The 20,656-nt window shown below is 40.1% G+C and overlaps 1 protein-coding gene across 4 annotated transcripts in view; it reads right to left on the bottom strand.

The window, feature by feature from the left end:
* The window catches only part of EXOC2 (exocyst complex component 2), a 260,156-nt gene that overhangs the window by 12,852 nt on the left and 226,648 nt on the right, over positions 1–20,656 (bottom strand). The window lies entirely within an intron of this gene.

The following is a 20,656-nucleotide window of genomic DNA, read 5'->3' as shown; positions in this document are numbered from 1 at the left end:
GTAAGATATTTACCAAAACTTATAAAACATCTGCTCAATGTATTTTATAACATCATACTTCCAAAGGTAAAAGTCAAATTATTATGCAGAATAACTATTTTGATCTTTAAAAGATTACTTCTGGGAGAAACTTCTGACAAAACCACACTCAGTCTGATCCTATAAGGCAAGATAAAAACTGGACAAAATACAAGATTTCAGATGACACAGAATTAGTGAACGCACTTCACTCCAAAGCAGGCACACACAAAACAACCATGTAAGAGTCTGCAGTCAGATGATCTTGGATCAAACCCCAATTTCATAAGCTACATGCTATAATTTCTGCAAGAAGACTGTGAGCCCAGTTTTCTCTTCTACAATGAGTATAAAAACAGTGCCAATCTCGTAGGTTTATAGTGAGGATTATGAAGATAATAATGCATGTGATGGGTCCTGGTAGTCACAGGGTTCAAACACAGCTTTTATTATAATGAAAGCAGTTAAATTTGCAAGAAATAAAAACCCCATAAAAACAAAATACTGCTTAATTATAATTCCAAAACAATCACTTTCACTGGACTGGAATATTTCAGAATGTCTTCTAAATTAATTGCATGTCCTGAGAATTCCTTCTCTGCAGAACAGGGAAAACCCTACTATGTGTTAACAGTAACAGTGCTAAGAAGAATCTTTCCCCAAATGTCATTTAAGCTATTGCTTACTTAGGAAAGTTGAGACAAAGGCTAAGAACTATAATCAACTTTTTGAACTGACATCTGCTGATTCTAAATATATAACTAGTTTTTTATTTTTTGTCATATATGATGGTGTTTAAATAGGTATACAAAATTTCTTTGGTGGAGCCAATTTCATATATATTTCTTTGGGATATGACGGTTCAGGTGTTAATAATTATATTTTGCTGATAAATTAGTTGATTCTTCCTAGGGGGAAAAAAAGAAGATAATTACAAGGTAACAAGTCTATTATAAGTGAAAGTGAAATAAACTGACTGTGCTCAAGACCAGAAAAGCTTTCTTCCTGTAAGAGGAAAGCCACACCAGAGATGCTCCTTGGGCAGTTCACTGCTAGAGTAGAGTCAGGGCACCAGTTTTGACCTGGCTGTGACATCTGTCCTGGGTGATCATGCTCACCAGATCAATATGCCTCTTGTTCCCTGCTCTCGGGCAGTTCTTCCAATGTGATGGAGGGAGGTAGGGAAGGGCACTTCAGATCAAAGTCCATAATCACTGAACTCAGGTCTAGAATCTGACATTGCAAACCTGTGGAAGTCTAGCTCATAAGTGCATACACACATAAATGTACATAGTTATTAAAGATATAAGTGCAATATTAGGCCAGTGATGATTTAAGCAACTTAAGAGTAAGGGATTCAACAGCCTCTGTCCTCATGAAAACCAGGGTCCTGTCAATGCTACTATATGAACAAATGCCAGGAGTATGGGTTCTAGCAATATTCTAATAATGATGACTAAAATAGGAGGGCAGTTTTTAAGTTCTAAATTTTTTTTAGTGTAAAACAGAAGAGTGGGCCAGAGTGCTGACTAAAAGCAAAAAATTAAATGTAGAATGAAGCAAGACAATGTCACATGCTCAGTATGCTATAAACTAAACTCCTACTCTGACCCTGATAGGAAAAACATTTCCTGGCAAGAACCCATCAGACTAAGCATTACTAATAAAACACCCTGTAAAAGAGATAAATCTAAATTACTCAATACAATTCTAAAGACAAAGCTGTGAATAGTAGAAAAAAAGGACGGGATACTTTCAACCAGTAGAATCATATTTCTGTTGATAGGAAATCTGGAAAAAAAAAACCCACAAAAGAACAACAACAACCAAGCTTCCTGCTTGATGCTGACCACATGCTTCACGAGATAATAAAGAATTTTTGGAGACCTTATTTTTGTGAACAGAAAAAAATGAAACAACTGTCCCCCTCCCCCAAATAACAACACAACAAACTGCTCCCGGGGTAAGTGGTACTGTTGTAGAAAGAGAAAGGAAAAATGTATGGTCCTAGGGATATACAGAAAAGAGCTCCTAGTCAAGTCCCAGTAAGTCAGTAGGGTTCAGAGTGACAGTGTTACATTGACCACATTGAAAAGGAGATACTAGCTCAAGGCCAAGCTCTGCAGAATCCTATATAATAAAAGCCTAATATGCTAAGTGTCTGGTCATCCATTCAACTAATCAAAGTGTAATATGCTAATGATATGCTAAGGCCGCTCAATCGCTCGCTATGACGTCTGACCTCCAGGGGGCAGATGCTCCAACTGGTAGGTTAACTTGCTGCTGGGGTCTAGCCGATCGGGACTGAGCGAGACTGGTTGGATAACCCCTGAACAACCTCCTGCATCCCTCCCCAGCCTCGACTGTGCACCGGTGGGGTCCCTTAGCCTGGCCTGCTCCCTCTCACAACCCGGGACCCCTCAGGGGATGTCGGAGATCCAGTTTTGGCCCGATCCTGCTTGATGCAGGAGCTGTTCCCTGGTGGTCAGTGTGCTCCCACAGGGAGAGCACCATTCAGCCAGAAGCCGGGCTCATGGCTGGTGAGCACAGCTGCGGTGGACATCCCCCGAGGACTCCCGGACTGAGAGAAGGCACAGGCCAGGCTGAGGGCCGCCCCATGAGTGCACAAATTTTGTGCAATGGGCCTCTAGCAGTATTATAACCAAAGTGATGCACATGCTGATATTTTAACAATAAAAATGTTAAAATATATAAACAAATCATTGATTGCTTCTCTCCAAAGTTACCCATTGTGTTAACACAGAGATAATTTTTTTTATTACCTATTGGAATGAAATTGTTTATTTCTAGTGGAATGGATATAAATTCTCATTCCTTTGTTTAAGATAAATTTGTTGAGATTCTACCCCATGGTGGACACTGCTAGGCAAACCTCAGAGGTAGTAAGACATTAGGTCTTTCCAGTAGAATTTTTAAGTACCCATTATGAGTAGGACCCCAAAGTGCTAATTATTTTTACCTTAATTTACTGATGTTCATATATGTATCTACTTGTATGTAAAATTAGCACTAAATAGCTATCTGAAAGGGTTTTTAAAAACCTTTGTATTCCATTTTAAAATATTTTGTGAAATATTTATGTGCCATTTCTATTTTGTGAAGTTCTTAAAGGGTTAAAGAATAGCATTTGGGGAAAAGTGGTGAAGTCAAGGCAAAGGACCTAAAAACTAGACAGTGTCCATGTCTAGGGAGTGAGGTGTGAAGGTTTATAAACAAGAAACAGATAAGATCTTTGTGGTCTTCCTAGTTAAGAATTTCAATTCCTTTCTCTCTTCATTCCATTCTTTAGCCATTACCTAATGAGAAACAAAGCCGGTACATACCATGCTCACTCGCCTTCCTTCCCCAGCCTCTACCCTGTACTCACAGAGACTTGAAGATGGGTTTCTAACAAACCAAATGCAGATTAATCCCTCGGCTTTAATTGTCTGTTGAGTTCTGTTTGAAAATGTTGCTCCAAATTAAACTGTAGAAGAACTGTCAGCACTTTCAAAAATCTGCATCCCAAAAAGCCTGTACTAGCGGCAGGCACCAGAGATGCCTCACTTGTTCCATATGATACTGAAGACCACCAAACCTCAGCTGGCAGCACGTGGCAATCTCCGTGTCAGGAGCCTGAGTGGCCAGGTTGCTCCTGTCTGACTGGGAAAACAAAGTATGGAAACCAGACCTCAGAGCTGGAAGAGAACAGATCTGGGTTTGGGAAAATGTAAAGTTGGCTCTTCCCTGTGACTTCACTGACAGCTAGCTGGGCTACACTCAGCAGTCTCTTTGTTGAATGGAAGGGGTCAGATTTAGAAAGTGAGAAAGAGGCAGTAAGAATGCCAAGAAGGATCTGGGAGCTGTCAGAGGAGGGCTGCATATACATTCTGTTGTCAGAGTGCAGGAGGCCTTGAGGCAGATGGCAGAAGGAAGTGAAGGAGTTTAAAGGGACCATGGTCATGGAACTTGGGGCCAGGACCAGGATTGTGACAATGATCCAGGATTGATAAAAGGACCACTTTGTAGTTAACTTGGGTGGTATGTGTTCCTTCTCTTCTCACTATACTTTATTCTAATCTAATATTATTAACCTTAAAGGCTGATGGTGACTTTTAAGTGTACTAAAAACACACAGAAAAAACACTCAATGTAAAGTCAGAAGACTTGGGACCCAGGTTCTGGCTTACCTGTATACGACTACTAAGACAAAAACCAGTTCAGTTTTTAGACAATTGCCTACTGTGCAAAATGTAGATTACAAAATCTGTTCTGCTAACAAAGTTGTTATAAAAATGTAACATGTTTATTCCTTGATTCCACAAATATCTGTTGTTTATGTAGAGGGCCGCCTGGGAGGCACCTAGGCATTTTTTTTTTTTTATATTTTATTGATTTTTCACAGAGAGGAAGGGAGAGAGATAGAAAGTTAGAAACATCGATGAGAGAGAAACATCGATCAGCTGCCTCCTGCACATCTCCCACTGGGGATGTGCCCGCAACCCAGGTACATGCCCTTGACCGGAATCGAACCTGGGACCTTTCAGTCTGCAGGCCGACGCTCTATCCACTGAGCCAAACCGGTTTCGGCGGCATTTTCTTATAATTATTGTCAGCTGAACTCAGAGCATAGGCAGAGCCACGCCCTGGGAACATGCTTCCCCAATAAGGCTGGACATGTTAATCAGGCAGGGGCGGAACTAGAGATGTAAATCTAGGCCTTTAAAATAAACCTGCTGTGTGGCTCAGCCTGCCTTTTGCCACCTCTCCATCAGAGAGGATGGCGCCCACCTGGCCCCAGCTTAAAATCTATTTCTGCATCTTGGTCTTTCTTTAATTTCTTAATCCCCAGCTCCTCCACTCAGCAAATGGACTGTTTCCTTTTCCATGCGGGACATGGAGAAGAGAGAAACAGCCCCCCACAGTTTATGTACTATATGCCAGGCACAGCCAGGTGGTGGTGTACACATATTTTAGGTGCTATTTTTTTTTTTTTTGACAAAGACAAATAGTTGGGTAAAAGGCACAATTTCTGGAAAAAAACATGCTAATTTGTCTTTCTGAAACACCTGGTGTAGAAGTCTGGCGACTCTAACCCATCAAAACTGTATCTTGTCACCTGGCTGCAGCACATTCGAAATGTAGGTGAATTTCCCCTGAAGGCACTGGGAGCCTCAAAACAGCTGAAGGAGCAGGGGTTGAGAAAGGCAGCAGCCCAGACACAGGGACACAGACCGATGCTGCTGGGATGCACTGGCTGGAGGATGTGTCTGCCATGATGCTGCGACTTTGCTGGTTTACACAGAATTATCCAGAGGGTGGAATTTTAGTGGAACTCTTTTGTCATATTGGTTTTGAAAAGAATGGCTAAACACCGCAGTCTAGGGAAGATTAGGAAGATTGGCTTCTATGGTGACATCTTAGCAATGGCCTGAATTAGAATTATATAGTATGGGGCAAAAGTAGGTTTACAGTTGTATGTGAAACAGTTTATTCTTGTATTATTTATTAATATCACATTATTTCCCATATGAACAAGGTTAAACCTACATTTTGCCATACCCTGTATACCAGGTGTACTGGTTAATAATGCGGATTTTTTTCAATACATGCATTTTTTTCAATATTTTTTCCCATATGTTGACATATATGCGATTTGATATGTATGCTATTTTGTTGTATTGACAGCAAGCTGCAAAACTTCATATGTCAAATTTGCTGAAGGTGTTAACATCATAGATATTTTTATGCTTAAAAATGTCGAATTTCGTGCCAAAAAAAGAGCATTTGCGGGAAATTTTAACTCATTACTTTATTTTGAAGAAAAGTGCTGCTGAAAGTTATCGTATACTTCCGGAAAGCTTATAGTGATCATGCTCCATCTCAAGATACTTGTGAATGCAGGTTTAATGCTTTAAAAGTGATGATTTCGATGCGAAAGACAAAGAATGTGCAGGTCAACCGAAAAAGTTTAAAGACCAACAATTACAATCATTATTGGATGAAGATGCGTGTCAAACTCAAAAATGGCTTCCAGAAAGATTAAACGTTGCTCAGCAAACGATTTCTGATTGTTTACAAGCAATGGGAAAGATTTTTAAAGGACAGAAAATAGGTGCCACTTCAACTGAATGAAAGACAAATGGAAAACCGCAAAGTCATCAGTAAAATGTTGCTTCAACGGCACAAAAGAAAGTCTTTTTTGCATCGAATTGTGACTGGCAATGAAAAGTGGATTTATTTTGAGAATCCCAAACACACAAAATCATGGGTTGATCCATGGTCAACATCAACATCGACTGCAAGGCCAAATCACTTCACAAAGAAGACAATGCTCTGCCTTTGGTGGGATCAGGAAGGTGTGGTGTATTATGAGCTTCTAAAACCAGGTGAAACCATTAATACTGATCACTACCGACAACAAATAATCAATGTGAACCACATTTTGATCATAAAACGCCCAGAACGTACCAGAAGACACGGCAAAGTAATTTTGCTTCGTGATAACGCACCATCACACACTTCAAAACCAGTTAAAGACACGTTAAAAGATCTTGCCTGGGAAGTATTAACCCACCCGCTGTATTCACCAGATCTTGTTCCTTCAGTTTACCACTTGTTCCAATCGATGGCACACGCATTTTCTGAGCAGCACTTCAAAATGTACGAAGAAGTAGAAAATTGGGTCTCTGAATGGTTTGCCTCAAATCAAGAAAATTCTATTGGGACGGTATTCACAAATTACGTGAAAGATAGGGAAATGTGTAGCAATGGACATTTAATAAAATATTGGTAAGAAGCTAACAACAGCGGGCGGCCATCAAATGGAGGGCAGTGCTACTAGTCACGCCTAATGACTCCACCTTCCGTTTGAAGGTGTTGCACTGAGCACGCCTCCCGTGTCCTCCTTCCTCCTGCTGCAGCAGGATCTCCATGTGTGTGACTGTTTGACTAATCTCTCTCCTCTGCCAGACTGTCAATCAAAAGCACAAGGATCACCTCACTTACCTCACCTTTGTATCCTCAGTACCTGCTACAGTGGCTGGCCTGTAACACTCAAAAATATTTATGAGTTAAGAAATCAAAGAAGGCCAAGACTATACATGTCTTCCTCACTAGTAAGTTCCCAGGACTTAACCCTCTTAAATAAATTGATAAGTGACTACGTAAGTGAACAAATACATCAGATAAAAATGTAGTATCTATAGACTTCTATACATAATTCTGCATTTGAATCATCCACTAAAATGTAAATTGCTCGGTTTATGTGCAAAGGAGGCATTCTCTGCTAAAGCATGCATCTCTCCCTTCTGACAGGATTTAAGAAAACACAGTCCTTTTGAAATAATTTTTCAGAATTCACTTGAAAAAACGTAATTTGAATTAAGAAAGAATAAAATATTGCTGAGGCTAAATACATTTGTTTTCTAAATATGTCTTATTTTTCTAGCTATACACTTAAGCAAATAGTTTATTCCAAATACTAAACCAGAAATATTTACTGAATGTTCACCACATGCTAGATACTTCGGTAGGTGCTCAGATATACTAGAACACAGTGCACACTCCATAAATGTGTCAGGAAATCTAGGTTTTAGTTTCAGCTTCAACAAGAGAGGGCCATAAATGCCAAATTTATGGGACTACTGGGGAAGACACTGTCCATGTGGACAGACTGCACAGGAAAAATAAGGCAAACTGACCTACTCCTTGAAATTACAGACAAATGCGACATTAGTAGCATGTAGTAATAAGTATTGCTTTGAAAAAGGCTCCCCTTAGGCAAACCCCAACAACTTGCCATGTTATTTAATCAAGGGAATGAGAACAGTTCTAAACATTTAGAATATGTTATCTCCTGTACTCTCTGAATATGAAATTAGAATGTGTCATGATATTTGACCAAAAAGTGCCCCCGCCCACACAGTATCAATGTAGATTATCACTTAGCAATTAAGCTAGCCGCCCAAGTGGAAATTCCCCATGGAGAAAACAGAGCTCATCTCTGCTCTGAGCAAGAACCTGTAGGCTTCTTTTCACAGGGTGGGCTTCCTGTAAGTGGGCCTATATACCCTATACATCTTCTCCAACAAAGAAGGTCTTGTTTCATACATCAAAGTAGAAAAGGAGTCTTTTTTCTTGCTATATTTGCCAGTTCCTTCTTTCAATCTAATAGGGAGTACACTTGATGTTTGGAATAGACACACTGCTAAAAATATTTATTGAGTACTTATTACTATTACACACCAAACTCTATTCCAGGTGCTGGGCTATAGCAATGACCAAAAAAGAGCAAACCCACACAAAACCAAGCTCCTCCCCTCACAAGACCTAAATTCTAGTGGGGACACACCCGGCTTTAAAGAAAATATGACCATCTTGTTGCACATGGGAGAACCTTACATCACCTCTAAAACAGCACAAGAAAGCAACTGGTAAGGGGTAAAATTGATCCACAAATGATAATACCCACCCTGGCACACAGAGAGCTTCTGTTGGGGAAAAAAGTAGTTCCCTGATTTGTTGAAAATAGTGTTTCTTTTGTGCCAATCTCATGAAATAATGCCTAGCAATAAACTATAATAGGTAATGTGTAATAGATAATGTACATGTGTGTATGCAATGACTTGGATTTAAATCTTAACTGGAAAATTATTGGGGCTTCAGGTTTTCTTTGAAGTATGAAAAATACTTTATAAGTTAAAATTGCTATACAGGCAAATTTGATTCTTACAATTAAGAATTTTGATAAATTGCTAGGCAGACATTAACAGAATAGCGAACATTTTGGATTTATCAAGACTTTATTCTTGATTAATTTATTTTAAAAACTAAGTGTTCATTGTAAATAATTAAAACAGCATAGAAGTATAAGTTTTCCTATTAAGTGGAAAGCCAATAAACTTCTTCATCTTCTCCCTAGTTTGTTATGTATTCTTCCAGATCTTTCCTATAAATATAATTTTTCCTAAAAAATGAGATCACACCACACATTTGATTCCTGAAATTTTCTTACTTCATTTAATAATACATCACCAACATTCTTCCATGCTAGTGCATACACAGCAACCTCATACTTTCCAATGGTTGCCTGATGTACTATAGTATTATGGTACCATAGTTATTTACTCTCCTACTAGTCATTCTAATGTATTCATTCTTATTATTTATTCTATTTATTCACAATTTATTGTCCTACTGTTAGACAGTTATGCTGCCTTCCAGTGTGTACTACTAAAATAATGCTGCAATGGACATTGATCCTTCGATTCTCCTGGAGTAATTTATGTAAGATATCTTCCTAGAAGTGGAATTGCTGAGCCAAAGTTTTTGAGTTTTGATTGATTCTGCCAACCTATCACTTAAAGGGCCACAGAAAATTATACCCAATTCATGCCTTTTTATTTTTTAATTTGGATTCTCTAACCACTATAATTAATAATAACCATAATACATGTACCACTTTAGGTATGATGGCAAAACTTTCAATTTAACACACTAAAAAAAATTAAGCTAAATACAAAGGTCAAATTAATTTATAAGTTAAATGAAAACATACTTAATCTGACTATATAAAGATTGTCTGAAAAAGAGCTGGAGAGAAAGAACACTGTGTAATTACAGAAAACAACTGCTATACTATTTGAACCTATACCAAGAATACAAACTTTTCCATGAAGCACTTCCTGTCATAACTGGAAGACATTCCTTTAAACAGACTGATTTCAAGGTACACTGCCTAATGTTGTTTTGAAACATGATTCTCTTCTGTCAACAGTACAAAAAAAAAAATCAAACTTTGGAAACTCTGGAGATACCACTTACATTATAAACCACATTTCCTGTTTTTAACCCCTGTGCCCTAAATCAGTTATGAGTCCTAGTCTACAGATATAAATAGATTGAAAAATACTATAAATATCCCACAATGTACTTTTTTTGGGTCAAACCGAAACAGTTCTTGAAAGACCTTTGAAGTATTATTTTTTCAAATAAATTATCTATTCAGTCACACTCTGAAAACACATTATTGAAATTACTGCTTATTAAACACAAGGTAATCAGAAACTGTAAGCAATATTGCCAGACAGGTAGAAAGGCATAAATATTCTGCAACAAAAGTAGATTTTGTTGGAATAAAGAGTTTTAAGTCCTAGGTCTTCATGGTTTAAGTTTACTCATTCCTAAATTGATGTTTTTCTTAAAGTGATAAATGTCTTTTGCTACATAGGGGATTTTAAAAATGAATATTCAAGGAACGGGCACCCTTCGAATGAAGTATATGAATGAATCATTTCAGCCTCTGCAGTTTTCTAATTTTCTTTCTGAGGATCTTTTTTTTTTTTGGGGGGGGGAGGGGTGTAAGGCTTTAATTAATATGATATCCTAGTTTTTAAACAAATAGAAAAACTTTCTTCTATGAAAGCAGAAAATATTGCTAGCAATGAAAATAACAGTAAAATAATTTCATGGTTTATTTTCTCCATGTGTAAGAAAGGGTTATTGAATTTATTTAGCATTCATAAATTTCAAACACAGCTTTCAAGACTAAATATGGACAAGAGAATGACAAGCTCTCCCATTTCAAAGTTAAAGTCTGAGTCTAAAACAGACTTTACAGAATACTTTACACATTTAGCACAGTCTCAATTTCATTTCAAACTTGATACACTAAATTTCAGACCTAAAGGTAAAAATTTAAAAAATTTAACATTAACCGATAAATCAAACTCACTTGTTTCAATTTAATCTTTTTTATTAGAAGGCAACTTGAATTACAAAAGTGAAAGTGACAAGAAAATAGGATGAATTCTATATATGCAAATGCATATATTTGTTTCACAATATGAGGCTATATATATACATATATACATATATATACATATATATATATGTGTATATATATATATTTCATAAACCAGTCTGTAGTAACTGTTCAATTTTCAAAATCTCAACTGATCATTTTGACTGAGATTTTGAGTTTTTTTCAAAATAAGAACGACTTGCATTAAATCAAGACTAATAAAGACCTACGAGAAGACGAGAAGTCAGGCTGAAAAGCTTGGATCTTGGAGCCTGACTGCTTGGGTTAGAACCCTGGCGCCTACTCAGCTGTGTGGCATCTGTGATACAGGGAGGGAACACACAAAAAGCGCTCTGCCACTGTTTGGCCCACTGCAAATGGTATGAAAATGCCCAGTGGTACTACCTATTTTATGAAGCCGCTGTTGCATTCCTGTTGTTGAAATCAATACCGTGGAGAACAGCAAAAAAGTAATAAGGTATGGTCCCTATTCTCAATATATGATTCCATATACAATTTAAGAAATAAAATCCAATTATTATACATTTCAACCATTAAACTAAAGAAAAGACTTTGAAATGAAAACTGAGTTGTAATAAAATTAAAGGGGTAAATAAATATGAAAAGCCAATAGCTAACTTGGAGTTTAAAGTTTTATTTACACAATAAGAAGCCTTTAAAAAAATCTTTTAAATCTTTTAATAAGCATCTTTTATAAGCTTAATTTTGACTACTAAGACCTGCTGGGAATGATAAAACTGAAGTTGCAGCATGGCCAGCTAGGATGAGTTTGAATGGTGACTCTTGGGTAAGCTGTTTATGTGCATTACCTGCACTTTTTTATTTTTTGGAATTATTTATTGTTTAAAGTATTACATATAGTATTACATATGTCTCCTTTTCCCCCCATTGACTTCTCCCCGGCCACCCCCATGCCCTCACAGATGCCCTCACCCAGCTAGTGCCTGTGTCCATTGGTTATGCTTATATGCATGCATACAAGTCCTTTGGTTGAACTCTTATCCACCCCCCTACCCCTGCCTTCTTTCTGAGGCTGGACAGTCTGTTCAGAGTTTCTTTGTCTCTGGATCTATATTTGTTCATCAGTATATGTTATTCATTATATTCCACAAATGAGTGAGATCATGTGATATTTATCTCCAACTGGCTTATTCGCTTAACGTTATGCTCTCCAGGTCCACCCATGTGTCGTGGATGGGAAGAGTTACTTCTTTTTTACAGGAGCATAGTATTCCATTGTGTAGATGTACCACAGTTTTTTAATCCACTCATCTGCTGATGGGCACTTAGGCTGTTTCCAAATCTTAGCTACTGTAAATTGTGCTATGAACATAGGAGTGCATATGTCTTTTCTGATTGTTGTTTCTGATTTCTTGAGATACATTCCTAGAACTGGGATTTCTGGGTCAAATGGGAATTCCATTTTTAATATTTTGAGGAAACTCCATACTGTTTTTATTAATTGTTTAAAGCAGTACATGTCTCCTTTTCCCCAACTGCCACCCCCCCCCCGCCACTCCTGCCCCCCATGACAAGCCCACACTGCCCCAGTCCGTGTCCATTGGTTATGCTTATATGCATGCAGACAAATCCTTTGGTTGAACTCTTATCCACCCGCCTACCCCTGCCTTCTCTCCGAGGTTGGACAGTCTGCTCAGTGTTTGTCTCTGGATCTATTTTTGTTAATCAGTATATGTTGTTCATTATATCCCACACTAGAGGCCCGGTGAATGAAATTCGTGCATGGTTAGGGTCCCTAGGCCTGGCTGGCAATCAGGGCTGATCTGTGGGGTGACCAGCAAGGTGACTGGGCCCCCAGCTTGCACCCGCCTTGCCCGGCATGGCACTGCCCACTGGCCGGCCCTGCCCCCCACCACTGCCACCGGTTGCCTTCCCTCTGTGCTGTGACCTGTGGAGCAATTGGGGGCCCCCCGCTCGCACCTGCCTTGGGTGGCCTGGGGCCTGCAGGCTGGGGGAAGCTCCTGCATTGAGCATCTGCCCCTGGTGGCCAGTGCATGTCATAGCAACTAGTCATTCTGCCAGTCATTTTGGTTGATTTGCATATTAGGCTTTTATTATATAAGACTAGAGGCCCGGTGCACAAAAATTTGTGCACTCAGGGGGGAGGGAGGTCCCTCAGCCCAGCCTGTGCCCTCTCGCAGTCTGGGTCCCCTCAAGAGATAACGACCTGCTGGCTTAGGCCTGCTCCCAGTGGCAGAGGGCAGGCCCAATCCCTAGGTGCAGCCCCTGGTCGGGCTCAGAGCAGGGCCGATTGGGGAGTTGGGGCGCCGCCTCCTGTCATACACAGAGCAGGGCGATCGGGAGGTTGTGATTCCACCCTCAGTCACGCTCAGGGTAGGACCAATTGGGGCACCATCCCGTCACACTCAAGGCAGGGTCGATGGGGAGGTAGCGGCGCCACCCCGTCATGCACAGGGCCAATCAGGGGGTTGGGGCATTTCCCCCTGTCACGCACAGAGCAGGGCCAATCAGGGGGTTGGGGCGCAGCCCCCTGTCACGCACAGAGCAGGGCCCATCAGGGGGTTGGGGTGCCACCCTCTATCACCCACAGAGCAGGGCCGATCAGGGGGTTGGGGTGCCGCCACTCTCACACTCAGGGCAGGGCCGATGGGGAGGTTATGGCTCTACCCCGTCACACACAGAGCAGGGCCCGTGGGGGGAGGGGGGTGTTGGGGTGCCGCACCCTGTCACACACAGAGCAGGGCCGATCAGGGGGTTGGGGCGCCGCACCCTGTCACACACAGAGCCGCAGGGCGATCAGGGGGTTTGGGCGCTGCCCCCTATCACGCTGATCCTGGTGCCGGGAGGCATATTACCCTTTTACTATATAGGGTAGAGGCCTGGTGCAAGGGTGGGTGCCGGCTGGTTTGCCCTGAAGGGTGTCCTGGATCAGGGTGGGGGTCCTCACTGGGGTGCCTGGTCAGCCTGGGTGAGGGGATGATGGCTGTTTGCAGCTGGTCACACACCCTTCAGGGTGGGGGTCCCCACTGGGGTGCCTGGCCAGTCTCGGTGAGGAGCTGAGGGCTGTTTTCAGGCTGGGGGTGACTGAAGCTCCCAACCGCTCCTTTTGTTGTTTTTTTTTTTTTTATTATGGGCCAGCTTTAGCTTTGAGGCTTGGCTCCAGCTCTTAGGCCTCCGCTGCTGAAAGTAGGTTTCTGGCCTTTACTTACAATGTTGCGATCCTGCTGGCTGAAGCCCAGCAGGTTTCTGGGGTTTTGTTTAGCTTCTATGTTTGTTTACATAGTTGCTTGCAGCTCAGAGGCCTACAGCGGCAGGCGGGGAACGTTGGAGGCCTCCGTCACTGAAGCAAGCAAGCCTCATGTTAGTTTCAAGCTGCCTGGCTGCCGGCCGCCATCTTGGCTGGCAGTTAATTTGCATATTGCCCTGATTAGCCAATGGGAAGGGTAGCGGTCGTACGCCAATTACCATGTTTCTCTTTTATTAGATAGGATGTGAATAAGATCATGTGATATTTATCTTTCTCTGACTGGCTTATTTTGTTTAGCATAATGCTCTCCAGTTCCATCGATGCTGTTGCAAATGGTAAAAGTTCCTTCTTCTTTTTTTATAGCAGCATAGTATTCTACTGTGTAGATGTACCATAGTTTTCTAATCCACTCATCTGCTGATGGGCACTTAGGCTGTTTCCAAATTTTAGCTATTATTAACTGTGCTGCTATGAACATAGGGGTGCATATGTCCTTTCTGATTGGTGTTTCTGGTTTCTTGGGATATATTCCCAGAAGTGGGATTACTGGGTCAAATGGGAGTTTCATTTTTAATTTTTTGAGGAATCTCCATACTGTTTTCCACAGTGGTTGCATTACCACCAGCAGTAGATGAGGGTTCCTTTTTCTTTACATCCTTGCCAGCACTTGTCATTTGTTGATGACAACTATTCTGACAGGTGTAAGATGGTACCTCATTATTGTTTTGATTTGCATCTCTCTGATGACTAGTAACTTTGAGCATGTTTTCATGTTTCTAGGTCTTCTGCATGTCCTCTTTTGAGAAGTGTCTATTTAGGTCCTTTGCCCATTTTTTTTTTTATTGGACTGTTTATCTTACTTTTGTTAAGATGTACATGTTCCCTATAAATTTTGGAGATTAGGTCCTTATCGGATATAACATTGTCAAATTTGTTCTCCCATGTAGTGGGCTTTCTTGTTGTTTTGTTGATGGTTTCTTTTGCTGTGCAGAAGCTTTTTATTTTGATGTAGTCCCATTTGTTTATTTTCTCCTTAGTTTCCATTGCCCTAGGAGCTGTATTGGTAAAGATATTGCTATGACATATGTCTGCTATTTTGCTGCTTATGGATTTTTCTAAGATTTTTATGGTTTCCATCTTACATTTAAGTCCTTTATCCACTTTGAGTTTTTGTGTACGGTGTAAGTTGTAGGTCTAGTTTCATTTTTTGCATGTATCTATCCAATTTTCCCAACACCATTTATTGAAGAGACTGTCTTGACTCCAGTGTATGCTCTTGCCTCCTTTGTCAAATATTAATTGAGCATGCACTTTTATTTTGTGATACCAGCTTTTAAAGTTTATTGTAAGGATTACCAAACACAAAGGCATAGGAGCTCAATGATAGCAAGGAAAAGGAGTAGGAGTGATAGTAATAATGATTTGTTTCATTGATAGAATGTTCTTTCCTTGACTCTTTTGTAACAAAATCTTCATTCCAATATCTGAATTCTAAGTTATTTTGTCTCTCTTGGAGACTTCATATAAACAATTATCCCCTTACTTTTCCATCTTTTATATCAATGTTTGCACTGATTACTCTACCCAATGTGTTGCTTAGGGCCCTGCCACAGTTTTGTGCAGATTCTTTATCCAAAAAGAAAAGCAACCTTTTTATCCTTACTAGTATTCTTATCATCAATTACAATAATCTTTGTAACTCTGCCATACTTTGAAATGATCCAGCATTAGCCACTATTTCCTAGGGAATACTAAGCTAACACCGGTTAATTCCACTGGGGTCCTGGTTCAGGAAAGGCAGCAGCTCTGCCTGTTTCCAGCGGTGAGATGCGCCTTGGACAGAGGAAGGCTTATAGTACTTTTTAAATCTAACTATTTACAAAACATTAGGTTATGCAAAACTATACAGTATTGTTATCTGTCTCATCTGATCCATTTTCGATGTCCCATACACTTCTCTGATCAGAGTGACAAAGTTAGAATTTGGAGACAGAAGAACTGGGCTGAATGCCTGGTTCTAGAATCTAGTACCTGGAACAAGTCACAGCCTTTTCTAATGCTCCAACTTTAAAAAATCTGCCAAGTGGAGAAAAAATACCTTACCCACAGGGTTGTTGGGAGGATAAAATGCAATAATGTATATAAAAATAACAAGTTAAACTGTAAAATATTTTTATTAAAAAATGGACCAAAATAGTATATCTTAACAAATTTATCAAACTTTTGATCAGAGCCAAATAAACTGATGTTTGGTATTGTATTTTCAATGCTACAAGCTTTAAAAAAATGCAAAAATGGGCCAAATTACAACTCCATTTTTCCATTCACACTGTTACAAACTGAATGGTGTGTCACCAGGTACTTTCTCATTCACTGTTTCTAAAATAACAAACAGATGGGCGTCACCTACATTCCTACAGGCATCTGAAAACATTAGTACTACTTGTATGAGATGTTTCCTTATCAGGAGAAAAGGTTAAGACTCAGAATAATTCTCAGATTGGGAAACCATTCATTCACTATTGCATTCGTTTGTTCAAACACATGTTGAGAATCCACTACATAAAGGAACTTCTTCTGGTGGGACCCCAGCGGTGACTAAGGCATGGTGCCTGCCATTAAGAGACACAGTCTAATAATCTTCAAACATTTTTGATTATGCAAGTAATAAGTAAAAGAATTTTACACCCTTCAATACATGTATTTTTGTATGTAAACATATATTTATCATACTTGACATACTACTCCTAATTTATAAAGGTATGTGCCATATATTAACACACTAGAGGCCTGATGCATGAAATTCATGCAAGAGTAGGCCTTCCTTCCTCCGGCTACTGGCACTGGCTTCCCTCTGGCACTTGAAATTCAGGCATTCTTCTTTGGGGTGATGGCTGGGCCCCCAACCAATTGCATCACACCTGCCTTGGCTGGCCTGGCACCAGTGGGTGTCATAGCGTGGTCGTCTGGTCTAGTTAGCATATTACACTCTTATTATTATAGACTAGTGGCCCGGTGCATGAAATTCATGCATGGGGTAGTGGTGGTGGTGTCCCTAGCCTGGCCTGCACCCTCTCCAATCTGGGACCCCTGGAGGGATGTCTGACTGCCGGTTTAGGTCCATAGGGATCAGGCCTAAACCAGCAGTCAGACATCCTTTTTGAAATCTGGGACCGCTGGCTCCTAACCATTCACCTGCCTGCCTGCCTGATTGCCCCAAGCCACTCTGCCTGCTGGCCTGATTGCCCCCAACTCCCCCCCAAACCCCGCCCGCCAGCCTGATTGCCCCCAACTGTCCCTGCAGCTGGCATGCTTGCTCCCAACTGCCCACCCCTGCTGGCCTGATCGCCCCCAACTGCCCCCCCCATGCTGGCCTGGTCGCCCCTAACCACTCTGCCTGCCAGCCTAATCACTCCCAACTGCACCCCCTGCTTGCCCCCAACTGCCACCCCTGCTGGCCTGCTCACCCTCAACTGACCCCCCCCCCCTCTGGCCTGCTCACCCCTAACTGCTCCCTCCCACCTGCCTGCTTGCCCCCAACTGCATCCCCTGCCAGCCTGCTCACCCCTAACTACCTCTGCCTCAGCCCCACCACTATGGCTTTGTCCAGTAGGACGTCTGGAAGGTCTCCCAGAAGGTCTCCTGGTCTAATTAGCATATAACTCTTATTAGTATAGATTATACATATAAGTATATATGTAAACTTATAAAACACACGTTATACATATATGTATATTATGTATTCCATGCATTATAAATAAGAAAAATAAATCAGAAAAGAAGCAATAAAAAAATTTATGTCATTAGTTTAAATAAGCTAGGTTAGGCTACAATTAAAAAACCCTAGCCTGGCTGGTGTGGCTCAGTGATTGTGTGTTGACCCATTCACCAAGAGGTTGCTGGTTCCCGGTTGGGACATATGCCTGAGTTGTGGGCTCGATTGCTGGTGGGAGCTGTGCAGGAGGCAGCTGAGCAATATTTCTCTCTCATCAGTGTTTCTCGTTCTCTCTCTCCCCCCCTTCCATCTCTCTCTAAAAATCAATGAAACATATATTTTTAAAAAACCTTAAAGTACCAGCAGGTTGAGATAACAGTAAATGTATTCCTTGCTCCTGAGATATATCCAGTGGGGGTAGAGGGGTTCACTGTCATCATTCAGGGATCTCAGCTTCTTTGGAGGTTCCACCTTAACACAAACTCCCCTGCACACAGAGCAGGAGAGAAGAAAAATCATTGCTCGCACTCAAGGCTCTGGTTGGGACATTTGCACTACTTCTACAGGGACGTGTCGGACCTCAGCAGGTGGAGCAGTACAACCCTCCTCCTAGGGAGGAAAATAGGGACTTTGATGAATACTAATAGAATCTACTACTATTTTTTTTTTAAGTTTTATATTTAACAATATAAAAAGTACTTCTGAATTGAATTTTGAAGGTCTTAATCTAAGTTAACTTTATTTGGATACTTGGATTTAGTGGCTTCCACAGCTGAAAACACTAGCACTATACAAAGCATTACACAATGATATGCAATTGGAACAGATATGCATGTAATTGCCTGTACTGGCCAACTCATGATACTCTATTGCCAAGATTTTATGTTTGCAGATAGTTTTCCATCTCAAAATGAGGTATAATTTGCACATAGTACAGTGCATAAATCATGTGTATATAGCTTGGTTTTTTAATATTTGTAGACACCATTCAGATGAAGACAAAAATGCTGATTTCCAGCACCCCAGCAGACTCTCGTGTACTCCTTCCCAGTCAGTGCCCCATCTGAAATCTACCTGAAATGTCCTGACCTGTTTCCATTGACTGTATAAATGGAAGAATGAGCTTATACAGAAGCAGGCAGCATGCCTTCCTCTGGATCTAGCTTCTTCCTCGCAACATTATGTCTGTGAGAACCGTGTGTGTGGTTGCATACAGAAGTTTGGTCGTTCTCATTCTATACAGAATTTTACTAGATTGTACCACAATTTATATAGCCACTCTACTGCTCATGGACATTTGAGTTGTTTCCAATTTTTAACTACATTTAATAGCAGCTATGAATACTGTTGTCCATGTGTTCTGGTGGACATAAACACTTACTACTCTTAGGTAATACACTTAAATACTAGTAAAGATGGTTCACTGCAAAAATGCATATTTATCTTTAGTGGGCACTGCCTGTTTTCCACGGGGAGAGAGAAGCAGGAATATGTGCTCCACCAAAAGCACTTCATTGTCAACATTACTTTATGTATAGTCTTGTTGAATATGAGTGCTCATGTCCAAAAGTAAAACTTGCTGTAAATAGAAAAAAAAAGATTTGACATACCTATTTTCTTTAGTAAAAAAAAAAAGAGCTATGACACAAAACCAAAAAGAAAAAAAAAGTCCAAAAACATACACCAATTTTTCTTTTCATTAATATAACCCAGCCATAGAGTACAAGAATATTCATTTCTTTCACATCCATCACATTTAAAGTCCCTGAAGGTGGATTTATGTGATTTTATTAAAACTATTATTAAACTCCTTCAATACACAAACTTGCTGAAAGTGACATTCATTCTACATATAATTCTTAGTCCTTGTTACTATGATCACAGGCTGTCACACATTTGCAATTAGAAATGACAGTAATTTCAAAAATGAAAAATGGGTTTTCAAATACATCATACTTATGAATTTACTTTGGTTGCTACTCATACATTTTGATTTTTAATATGAGATATTATTTGAAAATTGAAGTAAATTGATCTGAAGGAAAATCTATATCCCAAGTAAATATCCTATGAAATATAAAGATTTTATTAACAATATCTTTAGTTGGCTTTGTTGATGTTTATTACTTTAATCACCTAAAATCTAGCTCCAAACTGAGTTTTGGATTCAAATTACACCACAGTTGGACTATTTATTCAATATAGAATTTACCACATTAATGAACTTGCTGATCAGTGATAAACTGAGGCAGAGGAGAAAAGTCCCAGTTTTGTCAACAAAATAATCCTCTGTCACTTTAGATAACTTTGTACTTGGGCCTCAGTTTCCTCAGCTATTAAGGGAAGGATGTGTCTAGGTGGATTCCCAGGAAATGTTCAAGACATTGTTGTTTTAAAAACACATACTCAAAAGTTTTCCACTGTAATGTTCAGAACAGTCATCAAAGTGGTTAATTATTAAGCTGCACTGTAAATATTTTGGGGATGGCTTTTGCTTCTTATTAAGAGAAGATGGTTAAGAATGTTGGATGTGATTAACCCAGTAACTACTAAAGGGACTTTTTTCTCTCAGGTTCTCCCCTGGTATTGGTATTGGAAGAGGAGCACAAATGGAGAAGGCATTTCTGATCTCGATTTATGACAGATGAGAGGACATGAAACATACAGAGAATTAAGAGTGGATGCATGCTGTCATGGCATGGCCTAAGTCAGAGATCAGGCCCTCCAATGCACTCTAAAGCTTAAAGACAAACACTTTTAAATTCAGGGTGAACATTAACCACAAATGTAGCCAAGATCACAAGAAATAAAATAAATGGGTGCAGAAAGAACAACAAAATGGTAGAATATAAATAAGTCTCAGTCATGT

This window comes from Myotis myotis, unplaced genomic scaffold (genome assembly GCF_014108235.1).
Source record: "Myotis myotis isolate mMyoMyo1 unplaced genomic scaffold, mMyoMyo1.p scaffold_m19_p_2, whole genome shotgun sequence".
Classification (NCBI taxonomy): Eukaryota; Metazoa; Chordata; class Mammalia; order Chiroptera; family Vespertilionidae; genus Myotis; species Myotis myotis.
This window is presented reverse-complemented; position numbering and strand designations above follow the sequence as displayed.